Source organism: Coturnix japonica, chromosome 1 (assembly GCF_001577835.2).
Source record: "Coturnix japonica isolate 7356 chromosome 1, Coturnix japonica 2.1, whole genome shotgun sequence".
In the NCBI taxonomy this organism is placed as follows: domain Eukaryota; kingdom Metazoa; phylum Chordata; class Aves; order Galliformes; family Phasianidae; genus Coturnix; species Coturnix japonica.
The window spans coordinates 50415658-50440172 of record NC_029516.1 but is presented as its reverse complement, the minus strand read 5'-3'; the positions used below and the strand labels follow the sequence as shown (position 1 = coordinate 50440172).

General features: G+C 39.8%; 1 protein-coding gene across 7 annotated transcripts in view; it reads left to right on the top strand.

Annotated features, from left to right (window-relative positions):
- The window catches only part of CALD1 (caldesmon 1), a 175423-nt gene that overhangs the window by 59623 nt on the left and 91285 nt on the right, over window positions 1-24515 (top strand). For 6 of the 7 annotated variants that reach the window (XM_015864704.2, XM_032443815.1, XM_015864733.2 and 3 more), the window contains exon 2: window positions 7090-7181. The exons of the other annotated variant lie outside the window; for it this stretch is intronic. The gene's annotated coding sequence lies outside the window, so the exon portion shown is untranslated. The remainder of the gene's footprint in view (window positions 1-7089; window positions 7182-24515) is intronic. 7 annotated transcript variants of the gene reach the window in all.

Here is a 24515-nt window from a genome sequence, read left to right as displayed (position 1 = left end):
CCATGCTGTTTTATATGGCTGCCAAGTGAGGAAAGATTTAAACTGCATATTGAATTTATGAGTTGTAGTTCATTAAAGTAAATGACTTGGGTTTGGAAAATTTCAGGTATCACTGAGCACACAGGTAGTGTTTGAAGACTGACGAGCAGCCTTGGTGGCTTTTGTTTAGGTGAGTGATTGCAAACAGCCAGTTTTTGTGTTTAAGCATTAGTTGGAAAGGTAGAAAATAGGCATACTTACCAGGCCTCATCCAAAAACTTAATCTCTTCCTCATGTCAGGCAGAACAGGAAGAAGTCGGGATGACAATCCATTTCTCAGCATGTAACAACAGAGCTGATGGCTTGTATAGTGAAAGTGCTGTCTCTCTGTAAAGATCATTCCAATTTTCTTGAGTGAATTAAAATCTAAGGTTTCTGTGAACATTTAGAGGTATCTGAGTATTTAGGAGTATCTGTTTTTTTCTTTGAGTTCAGACAATTAAAGCTGAGATGGTAATGCTGTAGCATTAAAGGTTCACACTGGAGTGCCAGCAGCAAAGGGAGCTGACAGCATCAAAGCTACAGTTATTCCCAAACAGAAATCTGGCTGCTGGAAAAAAAGCTTGTTGGGTCACTGAAACCAAATCATGGAAGAAGACATAACTACATGTATTGATTGCCAACAGTGTTTTCTGTCAGAACTGTGTTTACAATGCATAATTTGCATCCTTTCCATATATAATATAGCCATTTAAAAGAAAAAGTTATTTGCACTGGTTGTTCTAGAGTAAGTGGCAGGATTCTGATGTACTTTATTTTTCTGTGAGCTCTGCTCATCTTGCCATAGTTAGAATCCAGAAAGGCAAGGATGAATGTGAATAATCCTAACCTGAAGAAATACTGCTACCCACACATTTTGAAGGTCCCAAGAGAAGCGAGATGGGAGATTTCTGGAAAAGGCAGCATTTGCTAATTTCCAGTTTATTGTTTTGGCATGTAATGCATTTGCCCCTCTAAAAGATGGTTTACTTTGGGTTAGCATTTAAAGATCTCATAGTAATCAAATAAAATGCCAGGTTGTGGTCAGATGAATGATTTGTCCCAAGTTCTTTATCATGGATCAGAGTAGTAGTGAAATCACATGTTTTGGGCTGACTCCTACTCGAATACTAGAAAATTATCTTAGGACAAAGGTGGAACTGGAACTGGAAAAACGAAAGTAAAAGGTATCCAACACAAACCCAAGACTTTCCTGAAGCACGGAAAGTAGAACCATATGTTCCCCTCCACAAAGTTTGGGAACATTCATTCTTTGAGTTTCATTTTGGCTCATTATAGAAGTGTTCCCCAAGGACTAACCTAGAAAACTTGAATCAATTCTTCTGCACTCCAGGGGGACCATCCTCCAGGGACTCTGTTATCCCATCTCCAGTGAAAAACCCATGTGAAGGGAAGCCACAGAAAGAGGTTCACATGAACTTTCCCTGCTGAGGGAATGCCTTCATTTGCACAAAGCTCTTTTCTAAACTGCTTTATTTTTATGGGAGCTATGAGCTCCAGGATCCCCAAATAGTAACTTTTAGTGCTGGCACTAATCCTGTCAATCAGGATTCTTCTCAGAAATGCCATTAATTAGAATTCTCTGAAAAGTTCACAACTTGAGGAATGATCCCTGTGACTCCCTCTCTCCTGACGCCCATCCCAGCAGTATGTTCATTTTTGATAAATTAAAAAGACATAAAAGTGAAGAAAATTGGAGCTTTTGCAAGAGACAGCCTTTTTGTTTTTACAGATATTTTTTAGCTGTAGTTCTGCAGTTGTTTTTTTTTTGTTTTTTTTTTTTTAGCAAATTCCTTCATTTTTCATGTTGAATGATGCTAGCAGCTGTCAAAATATGCTTTAAATCAGTCAGTTTCCATTTGCTGCCTGTTGCAGTATTATATTCTGAATTATTGTGCGGTGATTTTTATGAATTATTAATATTTGGATCCGAGATCTAGGCTTGCTGCAAACCTTTTCTAACTGGGACAATGAATCCCACTCTTCTTGCAGTTCTTATGAGAGCTGATAGCAGACACTTCAAAAGCTTTGCAGCAGCCAGCTGAGTGTATATCTCAGGAGATGTAGATTTGTAGGGAATCTGAGATTTCTTATTATCAGGAAATGTTTTCCTTTGACAGCATGTTATGTAGCAGACACGCCTGTGTGAACTGCCAGTGATACAGGGGAGCTCATGTTCAATCTCCAGATGATCAGAAAGGAACATGGCAGGCTTTGATTTTTAAATTTAAAAATGCTCGTCCTTCCAGATCAAACTGAAAGAGAAAAACCTTCCCTGAATCAGCTCATGTTGCTGCTTGTTGGTGGGACAGGCTTATGTGAGAACAAATGTTCTGGAACAGATTTGATCTATTCCTGCTGCCATTGATGTCTGTGTGACANTCTGCACATGTTGCTGCTTGTTGGTGGGACAGGCTTATGTGAGAACAAATGTTCTGGAACAGATTTGATCTATTCCTGCTGCCATTGATGTCTGTGTGACAGTGGTCCCTGTGTTAAACAAGTAAAGAGCATAACCCTCTATTTATTCCTGTGCACAGAAAGTGCTGAACAAAGTAGAATGAGACGAGGATTCTGGTTTTCTGCTCACGTGGACGCCACTGCATTTGATTAGCATGCACATAGCCAAAGAAGGAAGCAGGTGCTATATATGTGTGGCAGAGTATGATGTTCCAGCCTACATTTGCTCAGATGTATACATACTTTGCTTATTTGTTAGTTTCTACTTTCAGGAATAACTATGCAAAGAACTTGAAGTTTACTTACACAAGTTATGAGCTATATCTAGTCCTGCCTTTTGGTCACGTTTAACCTCAGTACTTGTCTTTCCAGTCTCATGCCAGGCTATGTAGAACAAAAGTCTAAATATCCATATATATCATTTTATCTAAAAGTTGCTTGCTTACACTGAGAAAGTAGTATTGTGTGTGGTACTGTGATTGTTCACCAGACTCTTAGGATGTTCTACTGCTGTGATCAGTGTAAGGAAAACTAGAATTTAAGATGGTAGACAAGAAATATGGTATTTCCTGAAGCCATGTATGTCAGATGAGTTGCTGTTGAAAGGATGTTAGCAGCTTGGCTGAAGGGAAAAGATTAATCTTTCTCCTTCACAGACTTTCTCACCTAATGTATGTGTCTGTCTGGCATTGTTTTAAAAAAACAATCATGATTATAAGCTCTGATTCAAACTGTAATTGAGAACATTCATTGTGCAGCTTTCCCAGTGGGATGCAATGTGCTCAGGTTCTCCCAGAGCCCTCTTCTGGCAAACAATTGTGTGTGCTGCTATGCCTGTTATGTCTGGAGTGGATTGTAAAGTGTTCAAGAAGTTGAACTGCAAAGAGCAAGTGAATGTTGGACATGGAATTCTTTCCTCCCTGCTATTCAGATATCTGATATATTCTCCAGTTAGACTGAAAGAGGCACTGCTCTGATTTTCCTCTTCTCTGACCTCCAGAGGTTATGATTGCACTTGAACTCTAAACTTCTTTAATAATATACTAATAAAATAGTGTTATATTAAGTTCTCCAAGAAAACTATTGGATCACAAACTTATAATGTGTAGTTTTGTCTCACCTGTACTTGGATTATAAACCCTTTGAAAGTAAGAAGTACCTTTTTACCTGTTGTCTGTATAGTACCCAGAAAGTTGGGGCTTGGCAATACTATTGCAGTTACGGTCCTTTGACTGACAGGGAAACTGATAACTTGAGGGTTTCTGCTGCTTTCTGGGAAGTGGAGATCAGATACAGAAAAATGCCTGCATTCAGAACATCTAAGTGTGTACTTTGCCTGAAGACAATCAGCCTTGAGCATGACTTTAAACTCTCACTTAAGTGTCTTGCTGCATGAGACTTGCTAGGTGATTTTCTTTACTTTGCTGATGTCACGTACTGATAAGTTGCTCAGAAGTGGTTAGGTGAGCTGTTCACAGGAGACAATGCATCTCATTTTATCTCTTCCTGGAAAACAAATTCCTGGGGTGCCTATTTGCATAGTAATGGATGTGTATGAGATTTCTTTTGCCCCTCTTCTGTTGACAATACTTATTTGGCAAAAACTCTAATGAAATTCCACCTTTTTGCACTCGCACATAATTCCCTCTGTGATGTCTTCATAAGAAAATAAACTATCTGTCAATCCTGAAATAAAAACTAAAAGGGGAAAAGGAGATCTGGAAGGAATGGATAAGCAAAGAAATACCTCATCTATACCATTTATTTAAACATGGTTTGCGCAAGAGCCAATGCTGTAGTCTGTGGATGAAGATTACTGCTGTAACTGCAATGAAATTCACATTTAACAGCTGCTTTCTGCCTTTTCGAGGGGATGAGAAGGGATGGCAAAAATGATGAAACTAGATTATTCTCAGTGATGCGTGGTGACAGACTGTAGTGAATGGGATGCAAATTAAAAAGCAGAAGGTAACATTTAAACTTAATACATATATATAACTTCAAATGATAAAAACTGGAAGAATTTGCCCATAGAGGCTGTGGAGTCTCTGTCCTTGGAGATATTCAAAACCCAACTGGACATGAATCCAGGCAAGCTACTCAGAACAAGGAGTTGGACAAAGTGATCTCCAGAGGTGCCTTGCAACCTGGACTGATGAAATACTATTTTTAAAGACCAAAGGATCTTATCTAATTGATTGCTAATGCATAGCCCATTAGAATGGGTTACTTCCTTTGTTCAAAGAAATTTTGGAGCCCACTCTAACAACACTGAATAGTTATTTTTAAGGTTCTTCAACTCCCTCCAACTGATATTATTTCACTTTACTAAATGATTAAATATGTGATTGGGACTGAAACCCAGATGTGTTATTTCCATAACAGCTTCTTAACTATGTTGCTATTGGGTAATTTAGGATTGCTCCATTATATGTGGTACAATGAGGAATGCTTCCTATTTGCATACCACACCTAGCTGTGCATTAGGTGAGTGAACCTTCAGCTGAGCCTAAGAGTCACTCTGGAGGTTTAATTACATGTCCAAAGTGAACTATATCTTCACATAGCACATAATTATGTTGTGGGACACTCTGCAATGGGATTTTGCTGAATGTTTGCAGCTACTGGAAATAATAATGGAAAAAAGCTGCCATGGAGATCACTAAATACACAAATTCCACCTTTGACTCAAACACTTTGTAAGTTGCCAGTTGAAAGCTGGAGGAATATTTGTGGGAATCATTATTCTATGTTTTCCCCGTTCTTATGCTATACCCTAAAGATTTGCTATGGGCCACTATCAGAGACAGGATACTGAGCTGATTTGACCTTTACTGTGTTACAGCTTCTCTTGTACTCTTAACACTTGTGTTGACAGGAAAGGACTGGGCTGTACATCCAAGTGCTAAAGTGTTCTTTAGGAAGATCTAGGCTAAAATCCATCCTGCAAGAGATTTGGTTCAAACCCTTCTGTAGCTCTAACCATTGAGCCTTTGGAGAAAGTGGAGCACCTGAAGAATGTATTTTTGGTAACTGAGCTCTGTACCTTCATTTCTATTCAAAGATTCCTGGTAAAAAGGAACTGATTTTCATCAGTAGAATAGGGAGGAATGAACACAAAGGTATAGCACAGTATTTATTATGGGAGGAATTTGGAGGACTGAAAAAAAATTGCTATAAAGAACAAAAATATGCCATTTTTACCACAGAAAATTACAGTCCCAAGCATGTCCAAATCCTAGTGATATCTCTTGGATTGGAGGGCTTAGATTAATGAAGTCTGGTTTTTTACCTCAACCTGAATTTCCTTCATGCTTAAAATCTATGGAAATGTCTTGAATTCTGCTGAGCTTAATTCAGAAAAATGATGCTTTAGGACAGAACAAGTTAAAAAAAAATAACAGAAGAAGTCTTGATGACTGTAAGAAAAATTGTACATAAGCTGTCTCCATATTATTTTTATTTTGTTTATTTTTAATCTTGAAATGTTTAGAAGAAAGCAAACAGTCTGTAGCCGAAATGCCTGTTATAACCAGGAGCACATGTAATGTATACCTTCACAACATTCAGACCACATCTGATATCTTGCAATGCATGAGGTGATGCATACTAAAAAAACAGAAATGGGCAAGAGTCAATTTTGCTAGTTGGTGAAAAAAGTGCAAGTGAATTCAGTGACTTGGAAGGGTTTTATGCTATACATAACCCTATTAGAACCCCGTAAGCTGATATAACTCATGCATTCTCCTGCTTACAAGCAGGATTAACCAGTGAGATGGTGGTGATTTGGAGCTCTTGGAGCTCTTCTCAGGTCTTGAGGTCTAGACATGTGCTCTTATCATGCTGTGTTCTGCTGTGAGATACATGTATTATAACAGTAAGCATCACAAGGGGATTGTGGTCTTTTTGATTCTAAGATGGAAATTTTAAATGAAATGAATCAAAATCTTGCTTTTGATCAACCTCAACATTTTCAGTAATATCAGTAATATATATCACAGACATGTGCCTATAAAGCTTATGTAAAACCATTTTTTTTTTTAAATTACTGAATAGCTATTTACATCAAGAGTCCCACAAAGTCTGTGTTTCCCGTAATTAACCAGAAATTAATATGGTCCCACACTGTGACCTTAAATTGGCACCTCCTAACTCCACCACTTCTCTGGGCAGCTGTTCCAATGCCTAGGGTAGTCCACTGGAAACCTTTCTCTGTTGTGGCATCTCACCACTAGTGTGGTGCTTTGCTTTGTCTCTTATTTATCACAAAAGATTGTTCTGCTTAGCCTATATCAGCTTCACTTCTTCAAGAGGTTTTAGTGACATTGAGTGCTTTTGGGAAATCAGTCTGATTTGTCAATTTGTAGCATATAGATCTGTTGATACTGCATTTCATGTATTTTGCAGAATTTTTTCCATTTTCTTCTATTTTCTCCTATTTTTATTTTATTCTACATATATTTAAAAAAAAAGAAAAAAGAAAAAAACATTTTTTAGGGTTTTACTGAGGAAGACTTTACAAGAGAGATATATATTTTTTTCATATCTGCAATATGCTCAATGACACTCTTTGCTTTCATTTCTCTACAGTGATCACCCCCAGTTTCTCGAGTCGGCGTTTTGATTTCGTCAGCATCTGGTTCTTTACTGAAAGGTTCAGAATATTTCCTGATTGCTTTCCTGTGAGTATGATTAAACTACTTACCTCAGACTTCCTTAGCAGAGGAAATTCAATAGTATTTCAGCACTTCTTTTTTATACTATTTTAAAACTTTTCTCTATTTTTTTCCCCTTGTGTGCTTATCTGCTTTTTCAGGGGCTAATCCAAAGCCAGTAGGCAGGTCTTGAATATTTATTCGTTTGGGGCCACTGTCGCCACAATCTATTTTCAGAGTAGATGCTACAGGATTTTATTTTGAATTTTGTCTTCAAATCCGAATCTTTGAATTTTATAATAATCACTTTGTAGGCATTTGGCTGTTCTTCTAGTAGCTATTTTTATTTCTTTGTTGGATTTCAGAAGGTTTTCTGCTTGCTGTGAGAGTCTTACATTGTATTCAAATCAAACTTACTTGTCTTTTTGGAGCAAGCTTTGAGGGGTCCTGAGATTCCAGGAAACCATGTTTTCTGACTATTCCCAATATGTGTATCTGAGCTCTATTTCTTTTTCTTCTTTATGTGTTTATGATGTACATAAACTTCATCCCCTTGAATATATGGAAATTTTAGACTGAAGACATACAGACAATTGGCTCCAGGTCTAAGTCGTACCTGTGACAGCAACCTGGTGGGGTCACAGATGATAGTGCACCAGGGCAAGGCAACTCCCTTAGGTACACCATCTTTGTTAATTCAGGGTACAGCAAACATATAATTCTCTCTGCTGGGTGCCCATGCTCTCCATTTGCCAGTTCCACTCTACCTCTGCTCTGTTCCTCCTTTTTTTTTGGTAAGGGTAGTGAAAAGTAGGAGAGAAGCATGGCTGAAGACTGAGGACTTGTTGTGTTTCCTTTAATCTCCATTAGCCTCCCTTGATCAGGAATACTGGGCCTTAAGATAGTTGTTTTGTTCTACTTGGGGAAGCAAATTTAAGTTTGCATATGCTTCAGAGAAAGTTTGTGCAAGTGCTGAATTGTTGCTCTGCTCTGATTCTGTTTTGGTTTTGAGGCTTGTGAAGGTATTTAAGGCTGAAGTCAGACATAAATTGGGCTTAACAGTTTGTCAAAAGTTTTGATATTACAGGTTGAGAAACTCTAATTCAAGACTGGCATAAATGTTCTAAAATTTCTCAGGAAACATTTCATCCAGTGAGATCACTGAACTTACATTCACATGTCCCAAGAGACAGAGACTCTTTAGCAGGGTCTGTGATGATAGAACAAGGGGAAATGGCTTCAAGCTTAAAGAGGGTAGATTTAGGTTGGACATAAGGGGAAAAGTCTTTTACGGTGAGGGCAGTGAGGCACTGGAATAGGTTGTGTAGTGATGTGGTGGATGCCCTGTCCCTGGAGATTTTCAAGGTGAGGCTAAATCATGCCCTGAACAACATGATTTTGTGGTGCATGTCCCTGTTCATTGCAGGGGATTTGGACTAGATGACCTTTAAAGGTCTCTTCCAACTCTAAGGATTTTATGATTCTATGATTCTATTCTATGTGCTTTCTTGGGTGGTGCATTCATAAGTTATCTAAATTGCTTAAAAATTTGATCCAAGGACATAGAAGCCATAGTTTCCACCCTCCAGAGTTTTTCTTCCAGCTCAGCAGCTGGAGTTGTGTTTGTAGACACCTGAGCATGAAGACTGTGGTGCTGAAACAAGCACTTCAGTTGTTCAAAACTGAGGCTTGCTCTTCAGTATATTTCTGACCAGGTGTCTTATTTTGATGCTTAAGTTGCATCTGAAAATATACTGTGCTTCAGTGATCGATTAATCTGGTCCAAGTGGAGGACACAAGAGGAGCCTGATCTGTTGATGCCAAAATCCCACAGCATTTTCACTGAACTTGTTAAAGTGTTTGAAGAATTCTGTCAAGAATAATAAGCCAAACCTGATAGAAACTTCCACCCTTTACCTTCTTTTCCAAATTGCAAATCTGGCCAAATGGAAGGATAATCTCCAGGAGACATGGAAAATACCACAAAAATACCAGTAGTTGCCTTTAGAAAAATCATTGATGAAGATGGTGTAGACCATTACAATAATTAGGAAAAGCAAAAACAAGTATTATCTCAATCTGGAAATGTTTTTGTGCAGCACTGCATTTTTGAGAAAACAATAATGCCAATGGTTTGGAGTTTTACTTGTTTTAATACCAGGCAATCAAGTCTGGGGAGTAATAGTGTCCTTTTCTTCCTGATGCAGTTCACAGACCCATGAAAATCTGCTGGCTGCCCTTCAGTGGCTGCTGAGTTAAATTTGTGGGTATCATTTTCTACAAGTCTTATCACTTGGAAGAAACTTGTAGTTAAGAGGCAGCTGAAAGAAAACCAGAGCATCATTTTGATGTTAAAAAGTCACGCTGCATTTCAGATTGAATCAAAACAAGTAAACCTGCTGCGACTTATCCAAGAAAGAACATTTTTTATTCTCCGGGAATTACACCACCTAAGAATTGTAAAACTGACACACTGAGTAGCAGAAGAGAAATCTGCTTCTAATAAACTTGCCAGACAGAGGTTTAAGAACAGAAGAAAGAAACAAACTGAACAAGCTCAAGGACTGTATGTAGGGGCAGATTCACTGCTGCGCTTGAAGTGAAGGGAGTGGAGTTGATTATCTGCATCTTCCCAGTAGGTAGGGAGCAGATATAGCTCGCTGGAGAGGATGTGGCAAGAGCATGCTGTGCTTTGGCTCTGTTAGCTGGCAAGGAGTCCATCAGAAACCTGTGCCAAGCACAGCTTAGGCGCAGCAGAAGCTGTATCTTACTGTCTTCTGTGCAATATTAACCTTCTAAGGCAGGAAATGCATGCACTGAGGGAAAGCTAGGCTGGGAGCTGGGATTCCTCACTCTTCAACAACTACCCTTTCTCAGTTCAGTCACAGTAAGATCTCCTGCCAATTTTAAACTGCATTACAGGTGCTGCTGCTATGAAATTCCCAGGGATGTTGTTTGCTACAAGTACTTAGATGGGTCCTCTACATAAACTTTATCTCAGATACCAGGAGCCAATTGTTTGGAACCCAGATACTGGTACTACTGATCAGCATTAGGAAAGAAAACTTCCAAAACAGTATTTCTCTCTTCCAAGGATGAATCACAGAATCACAGAAGCACAGAATGACCCGGGTTGGAAGGGACCTCAAGGATCATGGTAGTTCCATCCCCCTGCCTAGCAGGGCCACCAAACATACACCTTTACTAGATCAAGTTGCCAGGGCCCCGTCCAACTTGGTCTTGAACACCTCCAAGGACGGGGCATCCACAACCTCCCTGGGCAGCCTGTTCCAGGGCCTAACCACTCTCCTATGTGAAGAACTTCCCCCTAACATCCAACCTAAATCTTCCCTCTTTTAACTTAAAAACCATTTCCCCGTGTCCTGCTGTTGTCAGCCCTTTGAAGAGTTTACTCCCTCCTGGGAGTAAGTTCCCTTCAGGTACTGAAAGGCTGCAATGAGGTCACCCCGCAACCTTCTCTTTCTCTAGGCTGAAACAAACCCAACTCCCTCAGCCTGTCCTCATAGGGGAGGTGCTCCAGCCCCCTGATCATCTTCGTGGCCCTCCTCTGGAGCCTTTCCAAAATCTCCATGTCTTTTTTGTACTGAAGGCTCCACACCTGGACGCAGTACTCCAGATGGGGCTCACAAGAGCACGAGTAGAGAGGGACAATCACCTCCCTATCCCTGCTGACCACACCTCTCCTGATGGAGTCCAGGATCCCATTTGCTTTCCGGGCTGCCAGAGCGCACTGCTGGCTCATGTTGAGTCTTTCGTCCATCAGGACCCCAGGTCCTTTCTCTGCCGAGCTGCTCTCAAGGACAACTCTCCCAGCCAGTACAGGTGCCTGGGGGTTTTCCGGCCCAAGTGCAAAACCTGCACTTTGCCACGTTGAACCTCATTAGGTTCACTGAGCCCAGCTTTCCAGCCTGTCGAGGTTCCTCTGAATGGCATCCGTTCCCTCCACCGTATCGACCGCACCACTCAGCTTGTGTCTCAGCAAACTTGCTGAGGGTGGCACTCAGTTCCCTCATCGATGTCATTAATAAAGATGTTAAAGAGCACCGGTCCCAAGACAGACCCTTGAGGGACACCACTTGTTATCAGCCTTCACCTGGACATCGAACCATTAATCACCACCCTCTGTCTGTGGCCTTCAACCAATCCCTTATCCATCTAGTTGTCCACCCATCAAATCCACTTCCCTCCAATTTGGAGATGAGGATGTGATGGGGACCATGTCAAAGGCCTTGCTCAGGTCCAGGTAAATAACATCGGTGCCTTCCCTTTCGTCCACCAACGCCGTCACTCCATCATAGAAGGCCACAAGATTAATGTGCTAAGGATGCTGTGAGATTTTTCTTGTATACATTTTGATGGCGTTTTTCCATCATGGGAGGAAAGAGGTTTGGTCCAGTTATTCTAGGTCACTGGGAAGTAGGAAGTATCTGAAGCTTCAGGAGAGTATCCTGTCTAAAGAAAATGTTGTAGTCTCAGGTGCTGAGGAGGGTAGCCTCAGGAGTGCCCCAGTGTTGTTAGATGTTTATCTGAACTGAGCTTGAACTCCTTGTGTCTGGAAGCTCCTCTATGTCTGTTTTCCAAGAAGAGTCTGATCTTTGCAGCTCTTTCTTACACGAGCACTGCAGACTCGTAGCTGTGAAGAGCCTGAATCTCCCTTTCACATGAGTCCCTTTATACAGCTCAGGCATTCTGCTTTGGCGATCTTAAAATGAGAGTAGGTGACATTTAAAAGCTCAAATGAGAAACAGGTCCCTTTAAAAGAAACAAAACAAAAAAAAAACAAGGAAAAGAGAAAGAGAAAGAAAAAAAAAAAAAGAAAGAAAAAGAAAAAGAAAAAGAAAAAAAGAAAAGAAAAGAAAAGAAAAAGAAAAAGAAAAAGAAAAAGAAAGAAAAAGAAAATTGGCCTTTCCTGAATTGTTGAGTGCTGACCTTGAAAAGTCTCTGCAGGCAGACTGAAAGATTTTTAGGACAACAGATGCCCCAAACACAAAAGATTACCTGAGGCAAGGTATTTATTTTCTTAAAGAGATGTTTTTCCCCACTTTTTTCCACTCCGCTTGGTACCCACGTGACTGTCTTAGGCTCTATTTATATGTCACAGACCTGCAGAACCACTGTTGTTGTAATCTTCACACTCTTCAGGAATTTTGACTTAAACTTTTTTTTTTCTTTTTTTTCTTTTTTTTTTTTTCATTATGTGTAATGTAAAAGATTTCCATTTGTATTTTGAGAATTGGGGGGTTTTACGAGGGGTGGTGTTTAAATATGTTTTAAGAAAGGGGAAGGCGAGAAAAGCTGTCATCCATCAACTGGTATTAAGTCTTAACTTTGAAAGTTTGATACAAACTGAATCTGACTGTTAGCACAGACATGATACAAATTAGCTGTGACTTTATGATACCAGCTGTTTCTCTGTCAGGGTAAAAGGGCACATAACTAGAACAGCATCTTTTGTTGAAAGCAGTGTTTCCCTTTGTTAAACGTGGGAGCCTCAGGCTAAACATTGTAGTCCTTAGTTATGTGACATGTGCAGCCTGCAACATGTTCGTGGAGCTCGGGGGGCTCTTTGCTGATGTTTTTCAAAGGCAGGGTTATCATAAGCGTTCTATTTTTGCTAGCTTTATCACCGAGAGACAAATCTCTGTCCAGTTTTTTCCTTGTGTTAAAAAGCGAGATAATCTAAGTGCTGTTTTCTTTCCAAGCACAAAGAAAACATTGAACGGGAAAAACCAAGAAAAGTCTGAAAAAAAAAAAAAAAAAAAAATCACAAATCTTAAAGTCATATTGAGTTTCATTAATTACTTTCTATTCTTCATTTCCCACCAGTAATTTTTAACTTACCAGAATTTTCAGGATTTGTTGTTTCATTATAAACTAAGCCTACATACAGAATTCTTTAACAAGCTAACAACCAACAGCTGGTTATTTGATAGCAAGGGCACCAGAGCCAGCTCTGCACAGACACATCTTGGGTCTTAAATTATTTCTGGTGCTTAGTGGCTGCATGTAGCCTTCCTTGCATGTCCAGAGTCCAAGTAGGCTGGGTGCTGGGGAGCCTAGAGGATGGGAATGCAGAGCTGAGGGGCTCCGTGTGGAAGCAGCCTGGGGTTTCCCTTGTTACCAGCACTCATAAAGCCCATTCATAAACCAAAACAGCTCTGAGCAAAAGCGCTTGTGTGATTTCACATCACCGTACATCTGTGTCCCTGCTGTGTATCTCTGTATGACCTTTACATATCCTCTGAATACTTCAGGCAACATAAAATTGGCTGTAGTGCAGTAACTAAACTGAAATTCTGTGATTTATGAAGCGTCTGAATTAATCTCACTTCTGCCACTTGACTAAGAGCCAGTAAATCATTGGTAAGAGTTCAAAATGTAGTATTACAGATAGCAGACATGCTCCATTTGAATGAATATGAATGAATATCAAGAAGGGAGGTAGGATATCAGTATACTGGTGTCTAATTAGGAGTATTAAGAAGGAAAACAGTTAGACTAGAATTACTAGGAGAAGCAAAATTTGTCAGAATATCTTATGGACATTCTTGGACTGATGGTTACTAATGCTGGTGTTACATTGTAACTTTAGGCCTACCAGCAACATGAAGGAAATTGCTCATTCCAAATTTTGAGTGGTTCTCCTTAAATAAAAGATGCTGCTGCTGAGGGGAAAATGGAGAATATAGAGAATAATTTCAGGTGCATGTTAGAATGATTTGATGGTATTTTGTCTGTGGCAGAAATTATCACACAAGTTCTGTACGAGCAGAGAAGCCTTTGCATAACTCCTACATGAGATAGAACAGAGGACAAATGCAAATGCTACCAAATTAGCAGTGAAAAGATGATCTGTGGACATAGAATCATAGCAGACGTGAATGAAAAGGTAGAATTAAAGGTGTTGCAAAATAGTTTTACCAATAAACCTATTGGAATAAACTGGAATACATTTCAAAAGGAAAGCTTAGGATGTAATGGCTGTTGTATTATTCATGCATCACTGGTGATAAATTGAAGCAGAAAATTGAAAATTCCAAGTGCTAGTAAAGAGGTCTTAGCCATTTCTGTTGCAAGCGTGTACTTTTACTATAAAGCATATGTTTCTGAAATTATATAAAGTATTTATTTAAAATCTGCTTTACCGAGATAGTCTACGCTACCAGAGAACATCTTATTTTCATGAATGTGTAGAATGGTTGGTTAACAAAGGTCCATCCATGACATTCAAATAACAAAACCCATCCACGAGAAGTTCTACATCCTGAATTGATTTTTTATGAGCTGAGTACAGCACTGGGAGCACAGTGTTGGTTATGGAAACAGTCAAAATAAAAATGGGCAGGAGATGCTGAAGAACTCGTTTGTCAGTCATGTGCTGGGACAATTCGTAGGAAAAAGTACTGTGTGAAACTTTAAACCAGTGGCATTGTAGCAAGCAAATGATGTGCTAATGTCTGATAGCTGCAGAAGCCTTCATTGCTGTTGAGTTTTATACTTATGATGTCAGAACCATCATGGCACCTTTTACAATGTCATATTCAGACCATCTAATACTAGCTGCAATAAGATGCTAACCTTCAGCTCCCAGGATTTAAAATAGCATTTTACTCTGTAAATAAATTATTTATAATAAACTAGAATTTTAGCCTCATTTTATACTCTGAGCTGTTGAGTTTTATTGTTTTGAACTTCAACAAAGCTGCCATATTTCACTGCAAGGTGGTCACATTCTGTAGTGAATGATGTCACTCAAGGATGACTTGGCCTACAAGAGTCCACTTTTGATTCAAATGGCAGATATAAGAGTATTCTTCATGCACAGTTCATGGTAAGGAAGGTTCCACTATATGCCCACTGTTTTGCAGAAGCTAATCATGCAAAATGACTCACAATGTGTTCCATGCCTGTTTTTGCTCTGGTTTTCTTTCAGCTGCCTCTTAACTACAAGTTTCTTCCAAGTGATAAGACTTGTAGAAAATGATACCCATTCCTTTGGGTAGCTCACTGCTACCCTCATTTGTATCTTACCTAAATTAACTCAGATGGGTCAGAAACTCTTTATTTTTCATGGTTGTTCAGTACTTCACTCTGTGATTTGTCTCTTTGGAAGCCTCTGCAAGCAAAAAAGGGTAAATTTAATCCCTGAAAAGGTAAATTTGATCCTTGAAAATGAATAAATGCTAAGGATTTGATTCTTCCACACGTACTGGTGCTTTAAACACTAGATTAATCCTTATGTGGCCAAGATCATAATACATGTCCTTTTTTTCCACCTCTTTTCCTTTCACTTTCCTTCTTCCACCAAAACCAAAACAAAATCTTCCTATCCTTCTAATTCAAAAACAAAATTATATTAAAAAAGAAAACAACCCTAAAAAAATCCCCCAACCAATCAAACTGAGAAAAAACCTGAAACTCCCTCCACAAAAAAATAAGGAAGAATAACATTTGGACTCCCTACTCAAACACAGCTCACATTGGTGGAAGAAACTGTGCTTAAAACCAATGATCTTGGACAGAGTATGGAAGCAGGCTCCAGAACCTACCATATCTAACCATATCTAACCTTGTTTCTGCTTTAATACCTTGCTTGAGGAAGCCAGCATCTATTCAGTGACTTCATTTTCAAGCAATATGAATCATAGAGCAACTGCACAAGCTCTGGTTAGGATATATTGTTCATATGCTTGTTCTTTATGCAGTGAGAAGAGAATGAAGAGAAGAAAACTGGAGGTTTTTGAGGTTTTTGAGGTCATTTGAGTTACAGCTACTTTGGGGGATTTTTTTTTAAACATTCCTTCTAACAAATGCAGTTTAAATGGGTTTGTTTATGTGGCGTGGAATTGGAAAGGCCCAAACTAACCAGGCTTTACACAATGTGGCCTTCTTCCAAATTAATCTAAAATATTTTAATCCCTCTGGAGTTTCTTTATCCTCCGCATCTGTGCTGTAGTGGAGACACATTTTTAACATTTCTATGAGGAAAATTACCTTTCTTTCCCTCCAACTGTATTCAGCAAGGTCAATGGAGCACTGTTATATGCTATTTAAACATCTGAGATTCATCATATCTCTGCACACCAGAAAGAATCATTATGAAAGGTCTAATGAATCCCGACTGCTAGCCAAGCAAGGGAGTCCCCTTAAGGATACTGGGCATTAGGAACAAAGAATACATACAAAATACAGTTTTTACATTTTATACAATTTAGAATTAAGTTGCCCCCAAAGAAGGGGGCAAGGAATATTTCTGACCTCTGAAACACTTTCAGTAAATCAAACTGTCTGAGCCAAATTCTGAAGTCGGTATATAGGCTAGGATCATTGCTGGGTGTTGAGGGGACTGCTCGCCCTGTGGGACCAGCAGGGTTTGAGCAGAAGTCAGAAGCTCCTCAGTTGTGGAGGGGGAGATGTTTGGACTCCAAACCTGACCATCTCATTCTCTGGCTGTGTGCCTGTACTCGGTTTTAAGGCCTTTTGTTTTCTAGTTCAGTAGCAAGTTTACAGGACTGAACTCATTTCAATACCTAGGAGTAGAAATTCTGAAGTACTTGTGGATGTGTGGTGGTTATTATTATTTTTTTTTTTCTCCTTAATTACAATTTAATGAAAAGTATTTTCCAGGCACTTCTTCAAAAGCCAGTGCTCTCCTTTCAGCTGCCAGTAGTCCCAATAATTTTGTAGTGCCCATAGTAAACAGATACAACTCTGACCTTTTGAAGGTTTTCTCTGAAATGCTCTTATGGAGGGTGTTTTTAGCTGAAATATTACGTAACTTATACTGTGCAGATTATACTAGGGCAGGTCTAATACCACAGTTTATTGTAGAATCATTCTTCCCATGAATACTGCTAGGTCACGAAGTTCAGATCGTTCCAACAAAGTTCAAATAAGCATTCAAACATCTGAAGGAAAAATGATATGTGGAAGGCCGCAGTTCTGAGAATTCACAGGGTTTTACTACAGATTTATTCACAGCACTGAGGCCTTGCGGGGTCTGCAGAGAAACTGGATCTTCTCTGCAATCCTGCTGGAGGTTCATGTTGGCTTTGTCCTTAGCCTGAGAGTGCCCTGCTTTTCCCAACTGTAACACACGGGTAATAGGGCAGGGTTTGGGTTGTAAGGAGGCACACCTGGATAATGATGGTACAAACAGAATCATACATTCAGATCATCACCTCAGGCTGTCCCTGCTTTTGAATGAAGAACCATACCTACTCCAAACAAACTTTTCCCATCTTTTTATATAGTTAGCGGTATTTTGGGACCACTGCAAGCCATACAGTAATGGAATAAATTCCAAGTGCAGCAGGAGACCACATTGGAGGAAAAACTCTCCAAGTGCCAAGGGCATTTCTTTTACTTTTCTTACTGGGACTGGAAAATATTCCCTAAATAATACATCTGGATGTAGAGGAATGGAGAGGGAAAAGATGAAAAACAATCCTTTAAATTCAGTAGGAGCCTAGTTTAATGGCTTGTTTAATCTGCCAGCTGGCACACTGTTGACTTCTTGCTACACATACTTTAAGGAGACCTATGTAGTTCTTGGAACCAAGTTCATATTAAGTTGTAGAAACTTAAATATTAATCAATTGGCACGACTGCTTTTTTGGTACTTAATAGAAATCAAGAAACTGCTTAGCCATCTCCAGAGATATTTGTCTCCCTTTTTAAAATGTAAATGCTGTAATAAAGACATAAAGCAGGAGTTTAGCTAGTGAAAGTTCAGATCTGCCTCCATCCAATATGTGCCCTCTCTGAAGTAAGTGTACATCCTTCAGACATTGTGGTCACATGTATTCCCTATACAACACTTCACTTTGGGCAATTTTCCTAATATCCTTTGTCACACCATTTGGTTTGAAAGAAATACATTATGAGTTTGAGCAAAGGAGCCTTGGCCAGGAGTACTGGTGCCATCTTTGTGTGGATTTTCATTTTCAGTATCTTGCAAGTGATAACATTTAACAGCTTTAAGGTATATTGTACATGTATTTTATGGGCCTATAAATGTTCATGCATTTGTTTTTAACCTTGCTTTGCATGACTAAATATGAGGTTACGGAGTTGTGAAAGACAATGTGCTTAATAAACACAAGCTTTCCTACTTGTAGAACATTTGTGACAGATTGGAAGTTGTCTTCCCTTCAATTTTACCCTTGTTTTTTTGGTTTTGGATAACACTTTGCACACATACTATCTGGCCTTGTGTCTTGGCGGTGAAAAAGGTGCCTTGCATGCCTTCAGTGCTCGGAACTGAGTCTGACTGATCATGTGTGCTCTGTCTCTCATTCATTACTGGAAGGGCCTAACACTGCAATGAGAGGGGCTGGAGGAGCCACGCAGGGTTTTTAATTCCTATGACAGAGTTCTTAAGGAAATGTAGCAGATTGTGCATATACAGAGATTTTTTTTTCATTATTATTTTTTTTTTTTTAATGAAAATTAAACATTTTCCTTTCTGGACCACACAGATATGGTATGAAGCATAAAAAAAAAAATAAATAAAAAATGAAGCAACTGTAAAATTTATTGGCTTGATATAGGGCTCAGGCATAACTTTCCTTCATCACATTCCTACAAAATAAGTGTATATGTCTGTCTGCTCCCAGCATTAAGTGTACAGGGTACTGTCAAGCCTCACTTGTCTTGTTTAATTGACTCAGAGCCAGCTTCTATTGAAAGTTTTGCCGATGCTATTTCCCTGAGAAGCAATGCACAGTTACATAAAACATTAGTGATGTGTCAATGTTCTGCTGTCACCATACTTGCTGGCAACAAGCATCTATGCATAAATGTCTAGATAGCAGTCAGATTATTGTCAAGATTATTTAGCAGCTTCTCTGTACAAGTCTTACAAGGAGAACTGGAAATATTGTAATTATGTTGTGATGGATTTTATTCTGGTTTATGCACAGCATGTGGGTGTCATCTTGCCCATCAGTTTTCTGTTGTACTGAAGTCTCGGTGCTGTTGGCTCTTCTGGCTTGGTGGTGATGTTATGTCATTGTTCCCTGGCTTTCGGCTAAACTCAGTATGAAGATGGGTCTATCATATAAATACTGCATGCGTGAAATGTTTTGATGCGCTTCTATTTAGTGGTACCTTGTTTGACTTGTCCTGTTGAAAGACTTCGCATTTTTTGCTGCCTCTTTAAAGCTGGTGCTGACATCATGCCTCAGCTGTTAAATGAAATGACACAGAATTGCTGCTTATTAGAGATAAATTACTGTAGTTACTTGGCTGGAACAATCCGTGTTTCATTTGTTAAGATGACTTTGAAAGTGTGAGCTGGAAAAGCCCACTAGAAAGTTTTGCAGCTGGATTAATTCCTAGTGGAGTTTCACAAATCTCCATGATGTTCTGCCATTGAATAGCTTCACTTTTGGCTGCATTGTATCCACCACGGGGGTACGTGCTATGTCTTTGCAAAGTAAATGTATAGAAATCAGGAGCGAAAATTAATTAATTAAAAAGAGCAACAGACAGAGGACATTCAGTATTTATCTTTCATTTTTTTCCAAGGAACTGTTTGGGTTCCAAATGCTTAGTATCACTGAAGGGGTAACAAATAAGATCAGCAAACCAAAGAACTGAAGGAGTATTTCTTTTTTTTTCTTTTTCATTTAAAATTGCAGGGATGACAACTAAGCCTTGGTATTGCTGGTTCAGTAAACCAAGAAACAGAGTCCTCAACTCTCATTAGAGTTTGCGATGCACAGCACTAGGCAGAGCTGAGCTCTAGGGTTGCATGTTTTAACAGGAAAAGTACTTGAAAAAAGCAAAACTAAAGCCACAGTAAGCTGGCTGTATTGTATCTCCATACTATTTTCTATTACATTTTTATGACTGGCTGCGTAGCCTAATATATTGTGATTTTGTATTTTAAAGCGTTCCAGAAAACATGCAGAGTTTGCAGTCTGGCTGAGTGAATGTTGCTGTTGGAGCTTTACCTTAGACTTAGTTGGATATTTTATTATTTTTAACGACATTACTTTAGCTTCTAATTCAGGATCTGAGAGATGCAGAGAAAGACTATGAACAGAACGCTGAAGTGCTCATAAAACATACTTGGACACAAATACACAATGTATTGTTGAAATACTGCATGTGGAGATGAAGGTCAGCAGAGGCGGCACAAGGGTGGCACGTGAGAAAAGTATAAATGAGAATGACAGAAGCAGAGTGGGAGATGTCAGGGAGGTGGAGGCAGGTCATTCTCAGTGCTACTGGTTGTTGGCCCAGATCAGCTCCTTGCATGGGAAGGTATAACCTGTCTTTCTAGCAGAAAAGTGCACAGAGAGCTGCACTCCTACTGCTGGCTTCCATACCAGGTCTGGTGTGGTAGAAATGCTCCTGCACTTGGATGGAGCAGCATCCTCCCTGGCTGATGCCTGACCAGCTACTAGTCCAGGCCCTCTGTGTACTGCCATTGCATTTTCCATCTTACATGTAGCCTTGTCCACTTGAGTTGGGACTAATCCATCTCTTGGTGATGTTTGTCAGTTGTTTCCTGTTATTAAAAGACAAAATGATCTGGATGGAAGTTGTGGCTTTGGCACTAATTTTCTGCTCTCAGAGATTTCAGTGGGAGATGGAGGTTTCATCAGTCAGACCACAGATTTGTGGAAGAGGTTTCAGAAAAGGACAATACATGACGTGAGCATTTTTGTGATTATATTAACACAATGAAACTGAATGTCTTTGCTGATAAGAGAAGCTGAAAGATAAGGGTAGCTAGTGAATGACAACCCTCGAACCCATTTCCCGGTGTTTATATGCAGAGAAGCAGTGAATATAAGTCTGAGTTTTTCTTGGATCTAAGCACTTTTACAAACTGTTTTGTAGATGTAAAATCTCTCCCATTTTAGAGTGCTCTGTCCTTCTGGATTTGGTCTCATTATCATTCCTAGGGTATCTTACTTATCATTAAACAGTAGGAAAGGTCAATGCGCTTTTAAGCTGCCCTTTGTATCCTGTAGCACAGGATATTTCCTCAGTGATGACAGTATGAATAAAAATAAACTTTTCTCACAAGTAAGCTTTGCAAGAGTAGAAGAAAATCTGCCTTTGTATGCACTGCACAAGTGCACAAGAAGACAAAATAGCCTGTATTGGCACAATTTGAGAGTACACCAGCCTCCAACATGCAAGGAAAGCTCACTGATCTTTTCTAACATATTACTGATAAACTTGGCCTGCTAGGATGGAATCCCGTCCTGACTAAGGTCTCTGGGAAATGTGCCAGGGACAGGACTGGGATTTCAACTCTAATCTGTATATGAATAATATTTCAGTATCATCTGATCTTTGGGGACAACATATTTGAAATATTTTGGAGGATGCTTGATGGGGAGAGTCAAGGGTCAGTTCTTCTAACGTGAGAACCAGTGGTTATGCCAGCAGCTTCCAGCTAAGTGTTGTTTTTTCCTTTGTCTGCTAGTGGGAAATGATAGACAAATGTCACTGAGGATTGGGGTGGAACCTGTGTATGCAAATCTAGATGTCAGGGGAAAGCTCTGCCTGGCCCTTATGTCAAAGTGCAGTAGGAGAAGGACAAGGGAGGAAGCAGAAGGAGTGGAAATGGCATATCCACTCTCAATCTGCCTAAGAGAGTAAAGACAAATGGACACTTTCCATTGCTACTGACCGATTCTGCATCTGCAAGAGTGTTGGTGTAGTGCAATGTTAGCAGCAGCAAGATAGATGTTTGCTAGCACTTCCAGGACTGCACAGCTCTCTAGCTTTCCTTTTGCAGTGCAGTGCAGTGTGGATATGAGATATGGACCTAAACATGTATCTAAGTCTTTAAAGATTGTCTCAATGGTACCTGACCAGATGTGTTTAAAGACATAAGTCTTTTATCTGCAGCTCCAAATAGTGAACTCTGTGGCAGGGATAATGTCCTATAAAAAGCTTAATGACAGCACTTCCATATGGCTCACTCTGCAGCAGCAGGAACTGACACTAGCAGAGATCAAGGGCCTGGATTGCAATGTGGTCTTGTGGGCTATCTGGACTTCCACCTAGTGTTCTTCAGACATAAAAAACATGGTCAGATGAAACAAAACACAGAATCAATTGGGATAAAACTGTATTCAATCAATTGAACTCTACCTTTTGACTTCAATGAAGTTGTGCTTGCTGCTGAAATATCTGAGTAGCACTGAATACTCCTAATACAAAATTAAAAGGGGAGTGGGGAAAATCATTTCCAAATGCTTTCTGACAGATATTCATAGAAAACAGATTTAGTTGTTTTGACTGAACAGAGATTAAGGAACTTTAACTCTCTCAGGTATGGCAATAGAATATTTGTCACACCTGCATTTCATGAATGCCAGATTAAACAAGTTGCACTTGGGCAATGAGTGTTGCTCTTTGAGTTGCTCTCAGCTACAAAAAGGGCAATAAAAATTCTGTTTTCATATTTGTGACAAGGGACGCAGGAAAAAGAGGGCAGTGACTGTCCTGGAGACAGTGGATGTCATGGCATGAATCCAGCTGAAGCAACATACTCTTTGTATGGATCTAGGACAATTGAAATGGATACAGATGGGAAAATAGGATATTTGACTTAATGGGGTGCAACTCAAAAAGCTGTTTGCAGTCTCAAGTTCATGTAGAGATTTTATGAGACACTTGACCCTTTTTGTAAGAATACCAAAAAGACAGAGGGTGATATAGTGTAACTGTGTTTTGTGTAGCCACCTGATCCTGCAGTGAAGACAGGTTGGAAGTCAGAATCTCAGCTGCATGCACACAGAAAAACTGTGTAGCTGGGCCAGAATCTCTCCCTTTCTTAACCATCTGTAGGAAGGACCTAGAAAGAATTTCCGTTTATCTGTAGGGTGTGGATTTTCCAGTGCTATTTTTACAGTTATCTTTATCAGTTACACTGATAAACTTTATCAGTTACACTTCTGTAACTAAAAAAAAAGGGCCTGTTTGTACTTTAAGGAATTATAGAATCTTAGAGGTTGGAAGGGACCTCAAGTCCAACCCCTTGCTACAGGTGCTTCCCTACAGTGCAGGTTGCACATGGAAGTGTCTGGTTTTATCTTAAGTATTGCTAGAGAAGAAGACTCCACAACGTGTGTTGGGCTGTGGAAGGGAGGTGGATCCATGTGGTATAGAAGAGAAGGGAAATTTAGCAGAAAATCTTTCCTCTTATAAAGGAACCTATGGCCAAATCCCCTTGGTCCTCTCCACCAATAAAGCTGTATTCTGCTCTCGTTTTAATGAAGAATATGACAACCTGCTGAGAGGGAATTCCAGCGAGAGCACTGGACCATGAGCTCTCACATAGACTGTAGTCACTTTTCCATCTGCCTAGCAGCTGTCTGTATGAAGGGTGCTCTGGGCTGTCACAGTGGCAGACCAATGAGAAGGATCCTGCTGTGAGGTAAGAGGCATGACTTTCAGGCAGTTTGTGCCTGAAGGCAAGAGGAAACCTACAGATGTTTCTTTGTGCTGGGAGAGAAGCAATATGGCATGCGATTGCACAGCTCTGTCACCAGACAAGGCCAGCTTAACAGCCCAGTGCAATAAGCAGACACACTATATTAGGGAATGTGTTCTGGCTTGATGTTTCTTGGCTCTGCTAGGTTGAAGCTGGTGCACAGGCTTGGCATTAGTATTGTGGGTTGAGCACTAATTCAGTGTAATGGAAAGGTGTGTGGCAGATCTTCAAAGAAAGGCCTCTCCATTGGCTAAAGACCTGAGTAGCAGTCTGCATTTTCACTTCTTGTTAGGAGCCAGGCTCATCCGTTTTTGTGGCCTGCTGAATGCTGGGTTGTCTGCATCACCAGTGCTGGGGAGAGAGGGTGAGGACAGTATTACACTTTGGCCAGAGCAAGAGGTTATTTATCTCACCATACTGGCATTACATGGCTGTGTGGTAGTGTATGTATTTCCAGTTAGCCAAATTCCTGTTTGCCTTCAAAATGTACTCTCCTGATAATTATCACTGAAGTATTTTGTCATATATTTTACAGTTACTGTGCATTCTTCTGATTTTCCACCTTGCTGAAAGCTGCAAGAAGACAATATTTTAAACTGAGTCGTGAGATGAGACACAAAGGGGAGATGGATTTGTATGTGCGTGTTTTGTACCAAAGAGGATTGAGTGTCTGTCCTCAAAGGAAGCACGCTTCAGCAAGACAGTGAAAAACTCAACACATTTTAGTAATAAACACTAGTCAAATGAATATCAAAGGCAATATGTGAAACACACAGATGAAAAGGAGAGACTGGTATTGGTTTAGAGGAGTGCTTATGAATGGAGATGGTATTATTTGCATGGCACACACTTTGTTGTGAATCTGATTCAAG